Here is a 24018-nt window from a genome sequence, read left to right as displayed (position 1 = left end):
ATTCAACTATAATTCTCCTTGAGCATTAACATTCCAGGTCTGTCCTAATGTATACTTGTTAATTGATAGTATCAAGGATCAGGTAATACTGTATGTACTTTGCATGTACTTTGTCTGAGAGAATGTGGTAAAATGAATCCTTTGTATTTTGTTTTTTGATCTTTTGTTTGTTTCAACTCACGCTTATGCACATAAATATGTTGGATGTTTTCCTCTTATATATAAAAAATATACAAAAAAAGAAACATTTTCAGTAATGGGGGAAAGCTGAAAATTCGGTATACAACAACTGTTGCCTGGGTTCTTCATCAGTCAAAGCTTTATTGTAGAGTGGCAAAGAGAAAACCACTGTTGAAGAAAGCTCATTAAATCTCAATAGTGTTCACCCAAAGGCATGCGGGTCAACTGGAAGAAGTTTCTTTGAATACAAAAATAATATTCATTTAATTTGCTGAGTAGCACGTTACCTTTCCTTCGTTAAATCGCCATTACATTGTGACTTCCGCCGGTATGCTTTTAATGTGAAATCTGACCGGAAGTTGGCTGTCATACAACCGCCAGCGTAACAACTCCGAGCCACAGCAACAGCTCCGTGCCACCGCTGAAGTCGATGAAACAGGGTAAACAAGCTGCGTGTTCAGTAAGTATTCAGTATTTTCTTGAGATATACAGTAGCGTAATGCCATGACAGTTTGATGCGTTGTGTAGCCATTTATTTATTTACTAAAACTGTCGGCTTTCTTGTTTAAGGGTCGCTAGCCGAACACAGGTGTATCACTAATTAGCACTTGCTAGAGTTAACAGTCAGCTAATTAAGACAGTTATCAGAGTTTTCGGGTACCATGGTGGACTGACTCGTTAAAATTAAGGTCATTTGCATGTTCGGGTGTCAGTTATCTTATTTATTTTTCTTTTTTATCTGTGCCAGGGTAGGAGTATAGCGGCCATATTCATCGAGTCCATCACACCTGGTGTGGGGGGATGGGTGATTGGTTTCGCAGCACAATGCACTTGACTCAATCCAAATTTAACCTGAAGTCATGCTTATGTGGGCGACGATAATCCAACCATGTTGAAGCAGGCAGAGTTTTTAGAGCCATGCTTTTCAGACAAGGCGCAGTTAATTTCGAACGATTTTAATGTTGGTTGGTTATAGTTATTAAGCAGTGTAGCAAGCCAGGTTTTGCTTGGAATATTACTTAAAAACGTAGTGGACGTGTAACCTAAATCATGCCAGTGGAAATTAAATTCAGAGAATATATATCTTTATATCATAGAAGAAAATAATAAACGAGCAATATGTTAAATGAAGGATTTAGGGAACCTACTGTTGGAGCCATATTGCTCATATATGAAATGTTTCTGTTTGAATACTGGTATTTATGCGTTTTATTTTTATGTTTAGAATTATTATATTATTGTAGGCTACATATTTTCATGAAACAGTGTTATGCCTTGGTTAGTTGAAATGATTGTTCCCCCTATGGTTTGCTTATGGTATCATCTGTGGCTTGATGATTAATTGTCAGGTGTGTTTAAACGGGAAAGCAGGAAGTGATTTCCCTTGGACATGGACGGGGTGATCATACAGTTTTTTAACCACCGAATACCATCAGTTTACTTTCAGTTTCGTTTCATTTGTTGATTATCCATTGGTTGATCGTTTGGAATTGTGCATCCTGATTTATGGAGTTCGTTTGGGATCGCAATAAATTGCTTTGGATTAATTAAGATAGACTACTGGGCGATTGTTGGAAGGTGCGTCTGAAAAGGTTTACCCTGATCTAGACTCGACTGTACTGATTGATTTCATTACACAATAAACTCAATATTTCACAACTAAGTTTAGGCTGGATTTAACAGAAATTGAGTTGGCATAGCACAATAAAAAGAACAGAAGACCAAGTACTCTGTTGTTTGAGTCTCGTCATCAGTTTAAATGCTTCAAAAGTGGCAGGTGGAGAGAGATGGTAAAAACTGAATGTTTGCACTTCCTGTTTCTCAGTTTGCTAAGGGGAAGAGTCCATATGTTACTCAGGTAACATATTGTTTAAAACCCTGTAATCTAATTTAACTAGAAGTGATGCCTAAGCTATCTCATTTTTTATTAATTTCTTTGCAGTTTGAAATGCCACCAAGGATCAGTCTTCTTAAAGATGCCTGTCACCATGTTGTTTTAAAGACTGACAAAACATGGAGATTGGAGGTGAAGTACATCAATGCAGTGAAAGGTAAGATGGTGTTAGATTAGATTAGATTAGATTGTACTTTATTTATCCCTTGGGAAGGTTCCCTCAGGGAAATTGAGGTTCCAGCAGCATCACAAAGACCGACAGTACAGTAAAAAAGTAAAAAGAAAAGAAAAGCACACAGAGTTCAAATAGACAAAAAGTAGAAGTAAAAGCACAAAAAGAGCACAGTTGTGTGTAGGACAGGTACAGTGCAAGTATAAATATATAAAAACAAAAATATAATAATATAAGAAAAATGGTACATTGCACAGTAGATATTGCACAGTTATTGTTGTTATTGCACAGAGATATTGTACAGTTATTGTAGTTACTGCACATTTACAGCACTACAGATCTAGGTGTTCAGGTCATGTTGAATGCACCTTCCCCACTCTCCTGCTACTCCTCCCCCTCCCACCAAGTGCAGAGTTATAGAGTTTGATGGCTCGTGGGACAAAGGAGTCTTTGAGTCTGTTTGTTTTGCACTTAGGGAGGAGCAGCCTGTTGCTGAGAATAAATGTTATTGTTGTTAGTGTTAAATGTGTTATTGTTTATCTGGCTGTCTATCTAGATGTATAGATGGACAAGTGGTGATACATTTCTTATCAGTACATATACTCCTTATCAGTTCTTTTGCTTACTATTTTCTTTTTCCAAGAATAGATTCAGAAACAGATGATGATAATTTTTTATTAATTTTTATGTTACATTATGTTGTTTCTAGAGCAGCAACAGTAAAGCTAACAGCAGGAAAAACCACTATATAAACTAATATATCACTAGAAATTAGTCAAAATGTCGGTAAAATAAATACATATTCTTGAAATCGTAATATTGAGTAAAGTTTAGAAAGGATACAGAATACAGACGTCATACAGTAACAGCCATTCATCCTGTCCTCCTCCCTCTGCTGAGGTGATGCACTGCCTGCATGTATCACCTCAGCAGCAGCTGCGTGGCTGAACCGTATACCAGCAGGGTCACCTTAATAGCTGGCAGTTGGCAGCACATCTCAATCATGCAGCCATGAAGTGAACTTAAATGTTGAAAAGGGAAAAAGCAGGAAGTGGAAGATAAAAATGATAAAAATGGATTTAAAATCCTTTATTCAAAACATGGCAAGGTACAGGAATGTGTTCTTGTGATGGATATAATAATGGATGCAATTTAATGTTTGGGTATTTCTTATAAGTGTAGGATGTACTGTACAGGAAGAACATGTGGGGGAGGCGTGTCGTCTTAAACGTGACTTGTATTGGGATGTCCTGATGTCAGCCTCCTGTATTCACCAGAGGTGGGAATTGTGGAGTCATCAAGTCATCTCCATGCCATGTATTTGTTCTGCTCAGTCACTGAACCAGGTGCATTCACTAATTAGCTCACCTTCCTGGCTGAAGAGCTGTGCTGATTGGACTCAGCTGGTTTAGTGCATGAAAAGAACAAATACAGGGCATGGAGATGATGTGATGACTCCACAATTCCCACCTCTGGTATTCACTCAGTCAGGATTAGGTGGCCCCCCTTACCAAGGTTATAAACATTTTTGCCCTCTGTTCACCATTTTGTACCCTGATGAATGCCTTTTAGGTTGAAACAGGGCAGTGTTTTATCGTTCCATAAGTAGCCATGTTTTGAACAGAGGCATTTAAATCCAACTCAAGTATTTTTGTCCTGCTCCATTGCTTTTTTTTCTCATGTTGACCCTATTCTTTAAGAGCTCCAGCATTTTATTTAGTTTGACAGTATAAAGACGGGGCATGAGCACACCACTACCACTTTTTCATAAATTCTCGTTCTTTATCTACAGTGTGTGTTTTTATACATTTAGCTACAGATCAAAAAACAATTGTAGTGGACATAATTTGTTTTTTTTGTCCTTAATTTTTTTCTTACAGGACGTGGTTTATTCACCCGAGTTTCATTCTGCAAAGGATACTTTGTAGTTGAATGCAGTGGAGATTTGATTGATGATGACGAAGCCCAGAGGGGAAGAAGCTCTTACCACCCCTCATGCTCTACATTTTTGTTTGCATTCAAGTGGAGAGGGAAAACATGGTGGTAAGAGTTTCAGTTACTATACTGCTTTATAGTTATATACATTGTTAAATTTTTTCTTCAACAATATCTTTATTAGATTTTTTAACAACCCTAGAGCTGAATGAAAGGGCAATGTACAACAATATGACAAATAGGTACCAGATCAGCCCATCCCCACAGGTCCGACCATACATTCCTACAGAGTGTGTACCAAGTCAGATTAGTAAGAATAAATACAAGCCTTCAGTATATCATAAAAGAAAGAAAGAAACAAACAAACAAACAAACAAACATATATAGCCTAAAACACAACTGTTGCAGAGAGGGATTAAATGGCAGGGAGAGGTAGAAAAAAAAATTAAGACAAATAAAAATAAAGCTAGAAACAGCACCAAATGATGAATAAGCATGTTTAACAATCACATGACATTGTTTAAATATAAGAGGATTACTGTATTGTGGACTCTGTGTCCACATATGGTAGAAAACCACCCCAGATCTTTTGGAACTCTCCAGGTTTACCCTTCAAATTATACATAGTCTTTTCACCTGGTATGCATGATGCTAATACATCTTTCCAATGCATAGCTATACATTTGTTGGCTGTAATAAGGGCAATTCTAATAAATTTGAGTTGGTTTTTATTGACTTTCAACATAGATGTGTCACCCAGGAGAATTACTCTTAGCTCTGCGGGGATGGTTAGTCCTGTAATATCATTAAGCACTTTGACTATAGACATTTTATGTAGTCTGTCAGGGGTATAGTATGTTCTATGAATAAGATTGTATTGTGTAATTTTATGTCTAGAGTTAAAAGAAAAACACTGACTACTAGTACACAATGATCCCCTTCTTCAAAATTACACTCCAGGTCTTCTTCCTGTTTACATTTCACTCTTAGCTCTTCCCAACCTCTAATCTGAGAAATTCCTGAGTAAGAGTAGTATATTTACGCTGCCTGTGACGCATACCGGGACTTCTGTGAGATCGAAAGCTGTTGTTTACTGTGTCTCTCTCTTTCTCTATCCATCTTGGCTGTTTTTCTTCGATTTCTGAGTATTTCATAGTCAAACTGGTTTTGTACTGCAGCTAACGTTAGACTTTATAACTTGTACGTACTTTGTCGAACCGCTTTTCTGTTACTGGGTAGTCTGTTACTGCCCGGTTAGCTTCCTAGGCTTAGCCTAGCTCACTGCTTTTTGCCTTTCACCGCAGTCGACGCAGCCTCGACAAACAAGTGTTACGATGGCTTGTGCTGACTGTTCTGCAGTTGCAGATAGGGTGTCTCTATTAGAGAGACGTGTCCGTGAGCTAGAACAGCTTCTCTCAGTTAGAAACACGGGCACTGCAGATAGTGTTAGCCCCAGGCCTGATAGCAGGCCTGCTAGCCTTAGCACTAGCTTAGTCTCGTCGGCAGCTGCTGTGGAATTTGTCCCTGCTCGGTCGCGGCGTGGAAGGCGCGGGAGCAAGCCACTGGTTGTGTGGTCTGAGAGCAGATGGCCTTCATCCTACTGGAGTCGGCGCTGCTGCTTTGTCTAGCAATATAGACAGGTGTTTGATGCAGGTTTGACATCAGGGATGTAGCATTTGGCAGGTCACAGGTGACTAGAGAGCCTGCTAGCGATACAGTCAATGCTGGTGTGGAGTCTAGTTAACATGGTATTGTAGTGCAGAGTACCAGACTGATACCCTAGTTTGCAACATTGAGACTGTCACCTTCCCCCGCCACTCTCTCATTGAATCATGCTCTAAATATGCGCGGGGCTTCTAACCGACGTGTACCCGGTTACACGTCTGAGATTTATGATCTCTTTCTATCGCAGTTGCCTCCATTCAACCGCCTCCTAATCCCATTAAATCAAAGCCATTCCAGTAGTTATCAGACAAAAACGTTTATTCAACGTTATTCTGTTATTCTTAACCCTGTTAAAAGAGCTTTTTCCTCACTCGAATCGAGGGTCGAAGGACAGAGGGTGTCGTCTCTGTACAGATTGTAAAGCCCTCTGAGGCAAACTGTGATTTGTGAATTTGGCCTATACAAATAAAATTTGATTTGATTTGATTCTTGTAGACCTATTTCAAATAGGTACTAAATTAAAGCCAACATAACAGATAAATCACAGAGCTTCATTTAACATTTTAAGGCTTAGGCCTACTTATGACAGAAAGTAAAATGAGTTGAAAATAAAATCTATCATTTTGACAGAAAAGAAAACGTGAGTGAAAGCTGAAAAAGGTTTAACCTTCTTCTTTAATCATTGTTTTAACTATTTCTCACAGTTGTACAATTTGTTTTTAAACTTATAGTTCAAACTGCATCCCTCTCTCGCAACGGAAGCTGCCTCTGAATTTTAATACGTCTCATAGTAAAAGTAATCTGGAATTGGCGATAGAAAGAAACTAAAAAAGAAGCCAAAGTATGCTGAAGTGAGAGGAAAAAACTTCACCTTTATATCCACAAAGCTAAAAAAGTAGAGGGGGAATCTCACAATTATTCACTAAAACTGTCCGGGGGGGGGGTGTTTTTTTCCTCCTCTTTAGACGCGAGGATATGTGATCAGGTCGTAAAAAGCCGACACAGAACACCAACCAACAATATAATGTATACAACAACACGTAACAATAAAGGCTAAAATAAAAAGCCATTACAATTTTTTTTCGATTGCTAAGGAGCATTGGTCGAAACTGAAGCGACATGTTCAAAACTCTTAACACAGTCTGCATTTCCATCTTGCAGCTCAGCTCAACAGTTAATCTCATGCCCAAAAGTGTGTCTCACAACACACACAATCACTCTTAACAAACGGAACGGCAAAATACTAACAACAAAGAACATTACATCAAATACATCTTATATTTCAAGTTTGAATGATTTTTGTCAGGTAAATCAGTATTTTATATAGGATCTTTTGCACTTTAATGGTTCTAAATTATAGTATATGCTGTAATATATTGCAACAACACTGAATCAGGAATGCAGAGATTTATTCAAGAACATTTGTGCTTTTGCATAAGTACTTCAGGACCATACAAAAAATAAAGATTACGTAAACAGAATAATGCAGAATCTCAGAATTCCAGGGGTAGAATACAAATTACAGTAAGAGATAAAACTAAACTCCTTCCTCTCCTGGCTGCTCTTCTCTCTCTACCAACTTTGCCCGCTGCTCTTTGATCCATACTTGCACAGGAAAAAGAATCAGAAGCCACTCCTTTTGTATATGCTGTTATGGCTACTCTTGCATTCAAAAAAGGTCAGAGTAGTTTCTGAGGAGGAGGTCCACGACTCACTAAATAATAAGCACTCGCGGAGATGTTTCCAGTTTCAACAAAAAGTTTTGAATTTATTTACATAAACAGAAATATTCTCCGGGTTGACTTCAGACAATGAGCAAATAAAAAACGTAATTTAGTGGTTGATAAACTGTTTCACTCCTCACTCCTTCAACACAAAAAACAGACAAAAGCACAAACCAGCTGTCCTCTCTCCCTAATCACAGGAGGAGGATGGCCTGACTAGGAGGAGGGACCTGAGCAGCAAAACGATCATAAATAATAGTTCATGTACAATATATATCCTGAATAGTCATCCTTATCATTAGCATTATTTTATACCATTACCATATACCATTTTCCAAATAATTAATACAAAGAATCAATAGGCTCCAACATCCCGGCCCCTAATTGTTGGCTTTAGCAAAACAATTACATAAATAAGATTCAAAAGGAGCCAAAATAGAACAATTACACAAGGGAAATTAATTATGCTCTTTAAATTCAAAGTCCATTCAGTTACTTGATGATGACTATCTGTCTTCTCAAAGTTCATAATCGTGTCAGAATATCTGAAACGGTCCATAGTGAAGGCTGGAAAATCACGGCCTCTCTCCATTTATCCTGCTGCCTCCATTAGAAGACAGAGCTTATCTATTGGTCGTTGAATCGCACTGCTTTTGGTTTTAACCAAAACACTTCTCACACAGCCCTTGGCATCTGGAAATGTCTTTACAACACGGCCCATAATCCATGAGTTCCTTGGTGCTGTGTTATCAACAATGATGACCAGATCTCCAGGACTCAAGTTCCTTTTTATGCTCTTCCACTTACTTCTTTCTTGCATGAGAGGAAGATACTCTTTTGTCCACCATCTCCAGAAGAGATCTGTAAGGTACTGTGCTTGTCTCCACCTCTTCCTTGAATAATGATCTCCTGGTGGCATAGTTGTTTCGCTTTCAGTTGGAGCAAATGGTTTGGGGTTGGTGGTTCCAAATCATTGGGTTCACTTGACACTGTAGTTATCGGTCGGTCATTCAGGATGGCTTCTACCTCACACAGTGCTGTTGATAGAGTTTCATCGTCCAGCGTTTGTTGTTTTAGAACAGATGTGAGGATCTTTTTGACTAGTCTGATCAGTCTTTCCCAGACTCCGCCGTGGTGGGCTCACAAAGGAGGGTTAAGTCCATTTTACTCCCTCTGTTAAAAGGGTGTTTTGAATCTTCTGATGATTCAGCTCTTTCAAAGCTTCTTGTAGTTCCCTTTGGGCCCCGACAAAGTTTGTCCCACAGTCCGTCCTGATACTTATAACTGCTCCTCTCCTGCAGATGAATCTGCGTATAGCATTTATGCATGAGTCTGTGGTTAGGAAGTTTGCCATCTCCAGGTGGATAGCTGACTCACCAGGCAGTGTGTCTGACTCCTTCTTAGCTGACTTAGCAATTTAAGTAGTTTTTTCACCTTCAATATCCAGGCTACAGACCTCTGAAGTCGGTTCCATGATGAGTGATACTTGATTAATGTGCATATCGGATGTTGGTTTTCAATCCTCACAGTTAACTGTGATCTCCTTTTCCACACTGTTAACTGTGACCTCCTTTTTCACCTCAGGGTCATTTGCTGATATCTCTCCTAGACCTTGTGTGATCTTTGGCCATGTCTTTTTTTCCTCTGACCAGGTATTCAGGACCTCTCAGCCATCTTGATCTTAAGAAAGATTCCACGTGCAATCCTCGTGATGCGTCGTCAGCTGGATTGTCTCTTGAATTTATGTATCTCCACTGGCTTGTGTGAGAGAGATCATGGATCATTGCAACTCTGTTGGATACAAATGTATGAAATCTCTTTGTTTGATTGTGAATATACTTCAATACAGGTGTACTATCTGTCCAGAAAGTTGAATCTGTGAGTGGTAAATGCAGCTCCTTCCTCAGCATCCGATCCACTTTTACAGCCAATGTTGCTGCAGTGAGTTCAAGCCTGGGTATGGTGATCTGCTTGAGAGGTGAGAGTCTGGCTTTTCCAAATATAAAGGAGATATGGATTTTGCCTTGGTGATTTGTTAGTCTAAGGTAGCTTACTGTACCATAACCTGACTCACTTGCATCGCAGAAGTGATGCAGCTCAGCGGTCGCCACTGGGTCGTAGTTCTCAGGCTTTATACATCTTGCTGCTTGAAACCCACGTAACTGAATTAATTCCCCGATCCATCTCTGCCAGGGCATTGCAAATTCCTGTGGAATAACTTGATCCCATCCATACCTGGATTTGCAGAGCTCTTGCAGTAGTTGTTTGGCTTTCAGGATGAAAGGAGAGAGAAAACCTAATGGGTCATAAACTGAACTTACTGTGGAGAGTATACCTCTTCTGGTTGCAGGCCGGCTGTTGACAGTTACTTTAAAGCTGAAGGTGTCACTGTGGGTGTTCCAGTGGATTCCAAGTGCAGGCTCGACTGTGATTTGTTCTTTCAGCTTTTCTTTACCCAGGTCCAGTTCCTTGACTGCCTTTGCTCTGTGATGCTCAGGAATGCTTGCTAACACCTCACAGTTATTGCTGACCCATTTTGTCAATGTGAAACCTCACTGATCGCAGGCTTTAGTGAGATCTTTGACAAGCTTTATGGCTCGGTCTGCTGTTGCCACAGATCGGAGGCAATCGCCCACATAAGTTAGTTTTGATGGTTTTCATAACTTCATCAGAGTAATGCTTCTGGTTGTCATCAGCAGTTTGACGCAGGGCAAAATTAGCAATGCTCGGGGATGATACAGCGCCAAAGAGGTGAACTTTCATCCTGTAAACATCAAGCGGTTTGCTGATATCACCCTCTGGCCACCACAAAAACCTCAGAAAGTCTCTGTCCTTTTCATCAACATGTACTTGATAAAACATTGCCTCAATGTCTGCCATAACTGCAGTTTGTTCTTGGCGAAACCTTAATAGCACTCCGATGAGGGCGTTTGTTAAGTCTGGACCTTGGAGGAGCTCCTTATTCAGAGACGTTCCTTGAAATGAGGATGTACAGTCAAACACCACCCTCGGTTTGAGTTTTCGCTTGTGGTAGATGCCATCATGTGGGATATACCAGACCCGTCCATCCCCTCTGCGAAGCTGCTGAGGTGGAACCTTCTCTCCATAACCCTTTTTGAGAATGTCCTCCATGAAGGAGGTGTATTCCTCGGCATACGTCTTATCCTTCTTAAATTTTTTCGTAAGGTGCAGTGTGCGTTCCTTTACCGTATCATAGTTATCAGGCATGACCTTGTCTTTATCCCTGAAAGGCAGTGGTAAATGACAGTGGCCATCTTTAAGGAATGCTGAGCTGGAATCAATCTCCATAAAACGTTTATCCTCAACTGACATCTCAATTTTCTCCTCATACATGTTCTCAGAGAAATCCTGGTTATATTGTCTGATGAGTAGATCCTTCAACTCGACAACAGAGATTCTGTTACTTGACACTGCAATGGGCCCAGCACGTTCTGCAGGACTATTAACACTGAGTGGTCCAGTTACCACCCATCCCAGTAAGGTTTGGACTGCATATGGTCCATTATCATGACTGTTTATTATTTTCCATGGCTCCATTGCTCGAGGAACATCAGTCCCAATGAGGAGTTCAATGTCTGCCTCAATTTCCTTTAACTGAGATAAGGCCACCTCTCCAAATCAGCTTCTGTGATTATGTTTTCCTTTGAGACAGGGATTTTGTTCTGCGTGTAAACTTTCGGCAGGTCCAGATATGTGCAGCCCTCCAAGTCTCCCACCTCCAGTCCTCTGACCTCATAGGTCCCTGCAGGGTTTTCCTGTCCCATTGTTCGCAAAAGTATCTCTGTTTTGCGTCCTTTCGCATTCAACAGGTTCATTAGATTTTCTGTGCAAAATGTTGCTGTGCTGCCTGGATCGAGGAAGGCATAGGTCTGAATATACCTGCTCCCTTTTGCCACCTTAACTCTGACTGGAACAATCGCAAGTGCACAGTCTCTCCCGGCCCCAGTTCCATCACCTGCTGAAACGAGCACTGCTTATGGGGTTATCTTCTGTCTCAGCAGTGGCTTTTGGTTGATTTTCCTGTTTTGGGCCTTTTGCACTTTGAATATGAAGTACAGTAGGATGTTTCATTTGACAAACTTGACACATTAATCTTCTTTTTTGCTTAGATGACCTTTTAGTAGGCAACCAAAGCAGTATCCATGGCTTCTTAAGAATTCAACCTTGTTGTCATGTGACTGTGTTTTGAATTGTGGGCGGTCGATCAGAGTGCGTTTTACAGCGCATCCTGCTTTCTCTGTATTCACTGCTACTGAAGTAGCGAAGCTGCTGTTTTTGCCTCTTATTAATTTTGGTTCATTTTTACTTCTTGGGATAGACTTTTTTGTTGTCATTTGGTCTTGAATGTCCCCGAACAACGGATCCAAAAGCATCTTAGAATGTTTTTCCACAAAATCCACAAGGTGCTGAAATCTGATTCTCCTGCCAGTTCTCTGTTGTGTCTCATAGGCTGTGGTTCGCCACCTTTCCCGGAGTTTGTAGGGTAGTTTGGATGCTATTCGCCTTAGGTTTGATGGGATCTCGAGTTCCTCTAAATACTGTAAATCTTGCATTACATTACAACATGCTCTCAAATACATTGCATATGCATGCAGCGTTTTCCCATCCTCGGCTTTAATCGCTGTCCAGTTCAAGGCTTTTTCCAGGTAAGCTCCAGAAACTTTCATTTCATTCCCAAAGTGCTCTTTTAAGAGGTGTCTTGCTTCACTATAGCCCCTGCTCCCATCCATGTGCAAGTCTCTTGGTAAACCAGAGATAAACTGCTCAAGATAGTAGAGTCTGTCCTGATTATTTTTAGTCTTGTCTTCAATCCAAGTGTTCAAATGCATGGATAAAAGACTGATATGCCAATGGGTTACCATCAAACACAGAAATCTCTCTTGCAGGTAACAGACAGGTTTTGCTGTGAGACAATGAGTTCTGCTAAGTCATTTGTCTTTGTCTTTGAATAACCACATCCAAGTTATCATGAGCAGCATTAGTTATGGTGTGATTATGATTTGCAGTTTCGTTTTTATGTTTTTCAGTTAAATTCTTGTTTTGAGGTTTATTTTCTGGTGTGTTGGTACCCCTTGTAGGTGGAGGTCTGTGGAGACTTAAGATGGTTTGGTGAAGTGGAGTTTTGGGTATTGCACCTAACTGTGCAAATTCTACATTGCTCTCCATTGTTTCTGGTTCATGGTGAGAGTCATAATACTCCTTCATGCCATCACCCAGAGCTTCCTGATCCACCTCATCACTTTGAAGGATTTTTATTTTAGCAGTTGATGCTGCGAGGTCTGCTTCCAGCTCCATTTGCTCCATCTTTGATTTCAGTTTTGTTTCCTCCAGTTGCAAAGTGTGTTTTTCTTTCAATGCAGCAGCTCGAGCCATCACAGCAGCTTGTTCCGCTTTGGCCTTTTTTAACTCTGAGGAGACTGAGGAAGATCTGGAGGTTGATGATCCAGTGGAAGTGGAAGACTTTGATTTGTGTGACACATTTGATATGCTGTCCAGTGGTCCAACTTTTGATTGTGCAATTTCTCTTTTCCATGTTTCAACATCTTTCATGAAGTAATTCAGGTTAGTTATTCTGGGTTCATACCAGTCATAATAATCATTTTCCTTTTCCTCCTCTGATAAGAGCTCTTGCACAGATTTGTGAGCATTTTTAAATTCATCCACAGCTCCTTTAAACGCTTCAAATGTGTCATTGACTTTATCAACATTTCCAACGTCAGTCATCAAAGCCTTTATTTCATTTGTCCTCCTCGTGCATGCTCCCAATCTGCCTCTGCGCGAAGCAATGCGCGATTTCAACATGTCCTCAGACTCAGTTGCGGTCTCAGGTGTGTCAGACATCATCACAAATAACCACACAAATTCCTTTAATTTCCGTTAAGTTCATTCTTAAACATCATTCCAACGTCCCCGTTTTATTGCAATCCACATCCACAATCCACAACTTTGCCTTCCATAGTGTTCGATTGTTTCTTTGTAGCGCAACGGCGCATTCGTTCATAGAGTCGATCAGCTGATTTTAGTCACGGCCCGCCGGCTGCTTTCTTCATCTGTCGGCGAGTGATCCGCCGACTTTCCACTTTCCTTCCTTGCATTCAAAAAAGGTAAAAAAAACCCTAGTTTCTGAGGAGGAGGTCCACGACTCACTTAATAATAAGCACTCGCGGAGATGTTTCCAGTTTCAACAAAAAGTTTTGAATTTATTTACATAAACAGAAATATTCTCCGGGTTGACTTCAGACAATGAGCAAATAAAAAACGTAATTTAGTGGTTGATAAACTGTTTCACTCCTCACTCCTTCAACACAAAAAACAGACAAAAGCACAAACCAGCTGTCCTCTCTCCCTAATCACAGGAGGAGGATGGCCTGACTAGGAGGAGGGACCTGAGCAGCAAATGAACTACATAATAGTTCATGTACAATATATATCCTGAATAGTCATCCTTATCATTAGCATTATTTTATACCATTACCATATACCATTTTCCAAATAATTAATACAAAGAATCAATAGGCTCCAACATATGCTTTCTAATGAGGCCAAACGCAGTGAGACAGTTAAGCCCACATGCATTTCTGTTTTGCAGACTGTGTTAAGAGTTTTGAACATGTCGCTTCAGTTTCGACCAATGCATCTTAGCAATCGAAAAAAACTAACAGTTTTTGTTTTCAGCAGGACGACATTTGCGCATGGAGAAGATGAGCGCCGCGCTCTTCTCAAGTCCTCCGCAGCCTATTCTACACAGCAGCTGTCTTGCCTTTAAGTGGTCTCGCTGGTCTGAAAAACACAAATAGCTGTGGCCGCGGGTTTTTTTTATATATCACAGAACATTGTGCCCTATGCATCTATTGTGTATGCGGATAACTGCACTAGTGGGAACATTTAATTGTATAGTTAGTTAATGTTTTTATCTGAAGCTTTTAGGCAACATTATCACCCCTAAAAATACTATAGGCCTATATATTGGTGAGAAATAAACGAGGAGGAAAAATGACGCGTAAACTTTTCTAAACGGTTATGATTTATTATCCGCGTACCCGTTTACACGTGTAGATGTTGACACCCCTATAAACCACAATAATTTAATCTTGATCTCCACCTCTGACAGTGGGGAAATGTCTTAGCAAGCACCTTACACAGTCTCGCATAATAAAATACCAAAGCTAATCACAATGGCATCCCGGCATCCCGTCATCCCTACCTGCATAGGCAGCCAAATCTAACTACTAAAAGGTACCTTGTGCCAATTCCTTGGCTTTATTAATATTAGATCACTGTCAACCAAAGCCTTACTGATTAATGATTTGATTACTGATCATAAGCTGGACATGATTGGCTTATGTGAAACATGGCTGAAATCTAATACTTTTCTGCCATTAAATGAAGCCTCCCCTCCTGATTATAACTATGCCCATGTTGCTCGGGCCTCTAAACAGGGAGGAGGCGTTGCTCTAATCTACATCTATCTATTTTCAGTTTAAGCTCCAACCAGGAAATTAAATTTACTTCTTTTGAGGCCCTGGTGTTAAAACCATCTCCATCAAGTAGTAACAGGCTTTCCCCTGGTGGTAATCTACAGACCTCCAGGGCCTTATTCCCAGTTCCTAGAAGAATTCGGTGAATTTATTGCAGATCTTGTAACTAGTTCAGATAAGATCCTAATTATTGGGGATTTCAATATCCACTTAAATAAGCCTTCTGACTCTCCTAGTCAGTACTTCTCAAATGGTGGGGGGCGCGGTGAGGTGTCGGGGGGGCGTGAGAGGCAGGTCAGGACTTTCATTTCATTTTCATTTTCCACTGTCATTATTAGTAGCCCCATTCACACTGCTGTTTGCATGCGGGGATCCTGCGCCAATTCTCCCCATCTGCCTCTGTGTGAAAGTTTCAGATGCGGCGAGGGGTGAAATTTCCCTCTGCCTCTGATGCTCCTACGGAGGTATCAGAGGCACAGTATTGGCGAACCGAACCAGTGTGAGCAGATAAGCCGACGGTGGGGAGCGGGGGGTTGTCGATCTGATGGTGTTCACTGTGTGATAACTAAACAGGTCCGACACTCAATAAAATATAGAGAAATGTCCCACAAAGCAATGTTACAGGACCAAACAACAGTAACGTGGTAACTGGTCGTGTCTTTGGCAACTTATGAGGAAAAAAATACAGCAATTATATGTGGAAAAGTGTCTGTCAGCCTGTCGGTCCAACCGACTCTTCGTCACATTTCTGCCCGAAAAACGGCGTCTGTCCCCGGCAAAAAACTTTAACTCGGCAAGTGTTTGTCGCGGTGAAAAACATCACTGCTAAGTCAGCCCTACTGACCGAGACTTCAGTGATCTTTCCTCCATAAAACAGCCTCCCTCCCTGCGAGTGACAGACGGCGTCCCGTTTACTGATGGTGATTATGTAATTAAGAGAAAAATGTAACTTTGTCATTTTCCAGGATGTTTGGTGGGTCAGGATCCCACATTAACTGCATCCATATGATGATAAGTGTGTACATGTTTAGATTTGTCAGTGCGTAGTAAAATAACGTTTAAAAAAAAGCAATATTGTTGCAAATGTTGCACAAAAAAAATTAAAAAGTCCTTTTTGAAAAGGAATAAGCTGATGAAGCTGACAAGTGACCAATGTTTACAGTTTAAAGTTTTGAATGTTAATGTGTTAAGTCTATAAAAATGCACATCCCAGTGAATCATTTGCGCTTTTTTCTCTGTTTTGAGAATCACAGTCTTGTTTAAATGTTACAAATTGAGTTAATAAACTAAACTTGGAAATTGTTTGAAGTTGTTGCAGATGTTAACAGATGAGATGAGATGCAGATGTTTTTAATCTATTTTGATAATCAGGTGATTGTATGCAGAATGCTGGTGCCAGCAACTCATACAGTGGTTTATACAGATAAATGAATAATTATTATCAGGTTCTCAATAATATTTCAATTCAGGGGGGGTGTGAAAAAATTTCTGTCCTCTAGGGGGGGCATGACAGAAAATAGTTGAGAACCACTGCTCTAAGTAAAGCTTTTTTGGGTCTGCTCGATATGTCTAGCTTTACTCAGCTCGTTCATGAACCTACTCATTCCAGTGGTAACGCTCTGGATTTGATTCTTTCCCATGGATTAGATGCGTCAGCCCTGAATGTTGCTTCCGTCTCCTCTGCTGTGTCGGACCACTCTCTTATTACATTTGAAGCGTCATTAGCCTGTCCCTGTATCAATGACACAAATGTTTCCACCTCTCGTCATATCAGCCCGGCAATCATAGCGACACTCTGTGATAAATTGGCTGGGGTCCTGGCCCCTTTTGCGATTGCGACAAAGCCTGTGGAAAAATTCACCAATTAAGTTAACTCGGTAATCGTTTCTCTCCTCGATTCTGTGGCACCGGTCTCTACCAAGACAAGACGACCAAAGAAATCTTCTCCCTGGTTTACTAATGAAACCCGAGATCTCAAACAGGCCTGCAGGAAAATGGAACGTGCATGGCGAAAATCTAAATTAGTCGTTTTTCATCTTGCATGCTGTCATAGTGTACTTAATTACAAGCGTGCTCTTAATGCCACTAGAACAGCATATTTATCTGGCCTAATAAACAATAATAAACACAATCCTAGATTTCTCTTTGACACTGTGGCTAAACTTAATCAAAAAACCACAGTCTGTGAGCTGTACATCCTTTAATGCAAATGATTTCTTAGATTTCTTTTGCAATAAAATTGATGATATTAGAGCCAAAATTAATTCATCATCTCTGGCTTCCTCGTCAAAGTTGATTATAAAACAGCCTTCTGCCGATTCTCAGTTAGCCCCGGCTCTAAACAATTTTGAAGATATCTCCCCTGAGATATTGTCTAAAATTGTCTCATCCTCAAAGCCAACTACCTGCATCCTGGACACCCTTCTGGCAAAACTGTTTAAGGATCTATGGCCAGCACTGGGACCTACAATGTTAAATATTGTTAACTTATCGCTCATGACAGGTGTTGTCCCTGCTAGTTTTAAGTCTGCTGTGGTTAAGCCTCTACTTAAGAAACCCCACCTTGACCCAGGATCTCTAAATAATTATAGGCCAGTATCCAACCTTCCCTTCTTCTCCAAAATCTTAGAAAGAGTTGTGTCCCAGCAACTTTCAGGCTACCTAACTAATAACAATCTCCTGGAACCTTTTCAATCAGCTTTCAGAGCCTGTCACTCCACCGAAACTGCCCTTACTAAAGTGGTAAAGGACATCTTACTTACTTAATTTAGATTTAGACTCTACCTCAGTGCTTCTGTTACTAGATCTCAGTGCTGCATTTGACACCACAGGTCACGGCATATTGTTATATTGTATATATAAAAGTACTACATCGATATTTACTGATGTGAAGTATGGTGTTCCATACTCGGAGTTTGGGAATACAGAGTTAGGGAATACATTTCCACTATGTGGAACTATGTGGACGACACTCAGCTGTATGTGCCCATCAAAGCTGATGATAAATCTCAAATCGCCAAATTGGAGACCTGCCTGTGTGCCGTGAAGAGCTGGATGTCAGAAAATTTCCTGCTCCTAAATTCGGATAAAACTGAGATGCTGGTCATTGCTCCCCCTCGACAGAGACACCCCTTTGAGAAATAACACAACTGTCGAGAGTTACTGTCACGTGATCAAAGTTCAACTGTTAAGAATTTAGGTGTTACTTTTGACTCTAGCCTCTCTTTCCATCGGCACATAAAAGAAATTACCAAGATCGCTTTTTACCACCTGCGCAATATGGCCAAAATTAGGTCCTTCCTGTCCACGGCCTTTGTTTCGTCTAGGCTGGATTACTGCAATGCCTTATTTTCGGGTCTTCAACATGGGAGCACTAAAGGTCTTCAGATGGTTCAAAATGCTGCAGCTAGAGTCTTAACATGTACAAGAAAATTTGATCATATTACACCAATCTTAGCCTCACTGCACTGGCTCCCAATACAAATGAGATCAGACTTTAAGGTGCTGCTGATGACATACAAAACTGTACACAGCCTTGCCCCGTCGTACATGTCAGATCTTATTATACTGTATTCTCCAACTCGTGCACTACGCTCTCAAAATTCAGGGCTCCTGATGGTTCCCAGGGTTAAGAAGAAGTCAGCTGGCTGCAGGGCTTTCTCCTATCAGGCCCCCTTCCTCTGGAATAAACTCCCAGCTGATATTAGACAATCTGGCTCTATTGACGCCTTTAAATCTAAACTCAAAACTCACTTTTTCTGACTTGGCCTTTAATTAGTCCTTGACATCGACTGCTAGCTTCTTCGGTGGGTCAACTCAGTCTCAGTGAGTAAGCTATAGTATTAGACGCCACATTGTCCTGCCGACGAGTAATAATCTGCTTATTCTGATTAACATTGCATTTCTATAACCTTGTTTTTCTTTCTGTTCCCACAAGGTGCAAGCTGTGTCACTTTCTCCCCCTCTTTCTCCTCCTACTCTCTTTTCATTCAGGCTCCCTTCTGATGAACTCAGGCCCCAGAGACCATCTACCTCTCCTGGCTCCTACAGCCCCACATACTGTCAGATCTGGATTGTCACACCCGGGCTCCGTTGGATCGTTCCTCTCCTTGTTTCGCTATCTCCTTATAACTGTATTCCTGTAAATTTTGAGGCCTCCTCATTCTGATCTCTCTCTCTACTACTAATTATCCTGTGTGGCCTGCCCTCTTCCAGGTCACCACGGTGGACAGGAGGTCGTGTGGCTCGGGCACCCCCTGACGATGCCTTGTCCTGCTCAGTCGTCTCCTGGATCCACATACTTTACATATATAATTTTTATCAGATTTTCTGTCAATGCAACCTGTAAACTGTGATTGCTGTTCTTTCTGTACATGCGACATCTATTGCATGACTGTCCGTCCTGGAAGAGAGATCCCTCCTCTGTGGCTCTCCCTGAGGTTTCTTCCGTCGTCTTTTTTTTCTGGTTAAAAGGGTCTTTTTTTTTTTTTTTTTTCCCCCATCAAGATGGCAAGTTTTTCCTCACTCGAATCGAGGGTCTAAGGACAGAGGATGTCGTTCACTTTACAGACTGTAAAGCCCATTGAGGCAATGTGATAACTTGGAACAAAACTTAATAGAATATGAACAGGTTATAGATCCGGAACATAATCTTTTTAAAAACAAACACCAGTTGCTGTTGTTATACAGAAAACAGTTTAACAATATTACTGTTGAACATGGGATAAATATTATTCATTTTAACAGTAGAATTTATATGCAAACTTCCAAAGTATAAAAGAATATCTAATGCAGTTCAAAAAGCCTTTTAACATTATAGCCATCTTAGAAACATGGCTTGACGAAGAGAGAGGTACAGATTTTGTTTTGCAGGGATAGGAACTTAATTGCATTAATAGAGGGAGCAAAACTGGAGGAGACGTGGCTCTATTTGTTGACAAAGGCCTCACAAGGTTGTGGACAATATGTCAGTAATCATGGATGATGTAATGGAGTGTGTTACTATTGAAATATGTATTGGAAAAAAAGAAAAATGTCATTGTCAGTTGTGTGTATAGGAAACCTGGTTCAAACATTGAAATCTTTATAGAAAATATGGAAAGGGTATTCGCTAAAGAAAAGCAAAAAAGTCAATTATGTCTGTGGGGATTTTAACATAGCCTTGTTGAATCCCAACAACCATAAAATGACGGATGCATTTGTGGAAGCAATGTATAGTATGAGTTTATTTCCAACGATTACAAAACCAACCAGAATAACATCTCACTGTCACTCTGATTGACAATATTTTTACAAACAATATGGAGAGTAGTACTGTTAGTGCATTATTATTTAATGACATTAGTGATCACCTGCCTGTCTTTGCGATTCATGAATGTAACTACAATAGGAAGTGGGGGTGTAATGAAGTTAAATACAGGAGAGTAAGATCTGAGGAAACTATAGCTGCATTTAGGAATGATTTAATTAATTATGATTGGAAAGTTTGTGAAGACACTGATAATTATTTTTAGACATATTCAAAAATGAGTATGACAAAAGCTGTCATATGTATATATATATGCAAACAATGTAACAAGAATAAGTATTCTGAAAACCCCTGGATGACTAAGGGACTGCAAAATGCCTGTAAGAAAAAGAATACTCTGTATAGGCACTTCATAAAATATAGAACAAAAGAGGCGGAGATTAAATATAAGAAATACAAAAAGGCATTAACTAATATTATGAGAGTATGTAAGAAGGGTTATTATAATAAAATATTAGAGAATAATAAAAACAATGTAAAAAGTATATGGAATATATTAAAGGTATAGTTGGTAATCCTGTTCAGAAACACTTTTTGTTATACTGGGTGAAATGGCCTTTCCATCCTGAGAGTAGTCCATACATAATGTGTTCAGAAAAATAAACAAAATAAATCATACCTCTGTGGCAGCTGCAGGCCTGTAAAATCTCTGACCAATCCCTCCCTCTCAGTCAGAGTTTAAAGAACCGTTGCCGGATATATTCAACACAGTCCACATGAGCTGTGTCCAAATTCAGGGGCAGCATCCTTCAAAGTGCGGATTTGAAGGCCAATCACAACGCTGCGCGAAGGATGTCCAAATTCGAAGGCTCCTCCAAATGCAGCCCACAAATGCAGCCTGCTTCTCCCGCTTTTTGGAGGACGGACCGCTACTGTCCTTCGCGGCCTCCCATATCCCAAGATCCTTTGTGCGCCGCTGCTCAGTCACGAAAAAGAAGAGGGAAAACTGAACAATGGCGACATCAAGTGGCGCGGACTTGACATTTAAATGTAAGTTCTGGGTTTATACTCGGTTTTTACTCATTTGATCATCCATTGCCAGATATGTTAAACTTCAGCGGACTTTCAGTTAAAATACGTGACCCTGGTAATGCATTAGCATACGGCATAAATTAGCATTATGCCGTTGGAAGTAAAGCTATAAAAGCCTTCGCTTTCAAAATGTTAGACGTTCAGAAAACCATAAAATCCATTCAGTCAAAACTCTTTCGCGGGCCTGGGCGGCATCAATCATGACATAACCGTAAGGGCGGGAACATCTGGTGACGCAAACCAGGAAATACGCCGAAGGCTGGACCGTCCAATTTAACTATGGTTGACGCAACCGTCAAAGGACTCTCCGAAGGACCCGGCCTTCGAAGGATGCGGCCCCTGAATTTGGACACAGCTATGGAGTTAGCAGGAGATCCACACTCCAGTTCAGAAGGTGGCGGTAATGCACACCTAAAGTTGTTTGCCAACAGCCATAAAACAGCAGCAGAAGAAGAAGCAGCAGAGTTACCAAGAGAGAACAATGGCAGAGAAAATGCAGCCAAAAGTAGCACTTCCAGAAGTGATGCAGAGGTTGCTGTCTTTCTGTTGGACAGGTAATTAGTTGTTTTGCTTCGGGGATTTGTTATTTTCATGAAATATGTAACGTTAGCCAAATTAGCTACTTTTGTCGCTTGTCTTAGCCCAATGCTAATGGCTCTCCTCTGCCCTGCTGATGGACTGGACAACTATTCCCTTAAATAATATAATTAGAAAAAGACAAACCAAACCAGATTACCCTGAATTGTTTACGGACAATGGCATAACAATTACTGATAGGAATGAAGTGGTTGACAAATTTAACAGTTTTTTTGTTAATGGATGGGTCCTAATCTGGCCAAAGAAATAAATCCGAGAAGAAATGTGTTGAGGAAAAATGTGTGGAGAGAAATCCAAATTCAGTCATATTGGGAACTGAAAAGTAAGGAAATTATTGATATTGTAAATAAGTGTATAAGTAAAACGTCAAAAGATTAGAATGATATCGATATGAGTCTTCTAAAGAAAATAATAAATGGAATTGTGGGTCTGTTAACACATATATGTAATTTATCATTCATAACGGGAACATTTCCAGATAAAATTAAAGTTGCTAAAGTAATTGTATAAAGATGGTGATAAACACCTTTTCACCAACTATAGACCTGTATCCTTGCTTTCTCAGTTCTCAAAAATTATTGAAAAACTTTTTGTTACAAGACTGGATAATTTCATTAAAAAAAATAATATATTCATGGACAGTCAGTATGGGTTCAGATCAGGCAGATTAACTTCTATATATTTGTTGACCTAAAAAAAGCATTCGACACAATTGATCATGGGATGCTACTTAAAAAACTGGAGAGGTATGGCATCAGAGGGGTTGCATTGGATTGGATAAAGAGTTACATTAAAAACAGGCTTCAATTTGTGCAGATGGGTCTTCACAAGTCAAAGAACCTGAACATTACCTGTGGTGTCCCACAGGGGTCAGTCTTGGGGCCGAAGCTAGTTATTTTGTACATTAATGACATTTGTAGAGTTTCAAATGTACTGAAGTTTGTTGTCTTTGCGGATGACACAAATATTTTTTGTTCTGGGGAAGACTTGCAGCAGCTCTTGGAAGTGGTCACGGAAGAAATGTATAAATTAAAAAGTTGGTTTGATATAAATAAATTATCATTGAACCCAGGGCCGCCCCTGGCAAAATTGGGGCCCTAAGCAGAATTTTATTTTGAGGCCCCCCCCCCCTTTACAAAATGACTGTATCACGGAATGCCATTTAGGTTTACAACCTTTTATAAGTAGGAACAAATCAAATGAACAGCCTCTTTCAACAATGGAACAAGCCTTTTACAGATGCAGGCTGCTTCAGTAGACATGGTGCCTGATGGCCCTTGTGACATACTGGGTGCTGGCTCCGTGTCACCCTTAGTAACAAACTTCAGCATTGACCCTGTTATGACAAGAAATCCACCATACAAGCAGATTATTAATTTTTGTTTTGGTCTTAATGGTAAATTACACAATGAAATTAATGTAAATACTAGCCTCACAAAGATTAAAATGCAATTAATGCAAATACGACTACAGCTAATAATATTCATTATGATTTGATTTGATGATATTTCTATATCTAAATATTTTTAAATACTTATTTTTACATTTAGTGCTTAGGTTCTATATTCCTACACTGCTGTTTGCTGCTGTAACGCTTTACATTTCTCCATTGTGGGTCAAGGATTATCTTAATTTTTCTTATCTAATCTTATATGACTGTTATAAATTAAATTCACCAAGAGATGGCGACATTTTACCTCCATAAAAATAGCCCAAAACTTCTATTGATAGCATAGATTGATAGGCTATAAACCTGAGCCAACATACGACCACCAACTGGTCAATTAACCGCTCCTTTTTCAACAGAGCTGAATGTATATGCAGTTAACAAGACATTCAATAAATGATAATCAGGGCCGCTGGAAAATTTCATCTCCAGTCCACATCTAGACAGAATTATCCTCTCTTCTGTCTCATGATTAGCATGCTAGCAGCTGGGGTGTTTATGCCACAAAGTTTTCTTTTTTATTTCAACAACATACCCACCTTCAAGTGAAGCACGAGCCTCCTCT

The 24018-nt window shown here is 40.1% G+C and overlaps 1 long non-coding RNA gene across 1 annotated transcript; it reads left to right on the top strand.

The window, feature by feature from the left end:
* Window positions 1–587: 587 nt before the first annotated feature.
* LOC311253754 lies at window positions 588–20897 on the top strand. The gene is made up of 4 exons (XR_014621863.1): window positions 588–640; window positions 2123–2231; window positions 4127–4289; window positions 18677–20897. It is a non-coding gene; the product is annotated as an uncharacterized lncRNA (long non-coding RNA).
* The last annotated feature ends 3121 nt before the right edge of the window (window positions 20898–24018 follow it).

Source organism: Pagrus pagrus (assembly GCF_965226575.1).
Source record: "Pagrus pagrus genome assembly, contig: HAP1_SCAFFOLD_42, whole genome shotgun sequence".
Lineage (NCBI taxonomy): Eukaryota > Metazoa > Chordata > Actinopteri > Spariformes > Sparidae > Pagrus > Pagrus pagrus.
The sequence above is the reverse complement of the archived record's forward strand: the minus strand, read 5'-3'. Positions and strand labels throughout refer to the sequence as shown.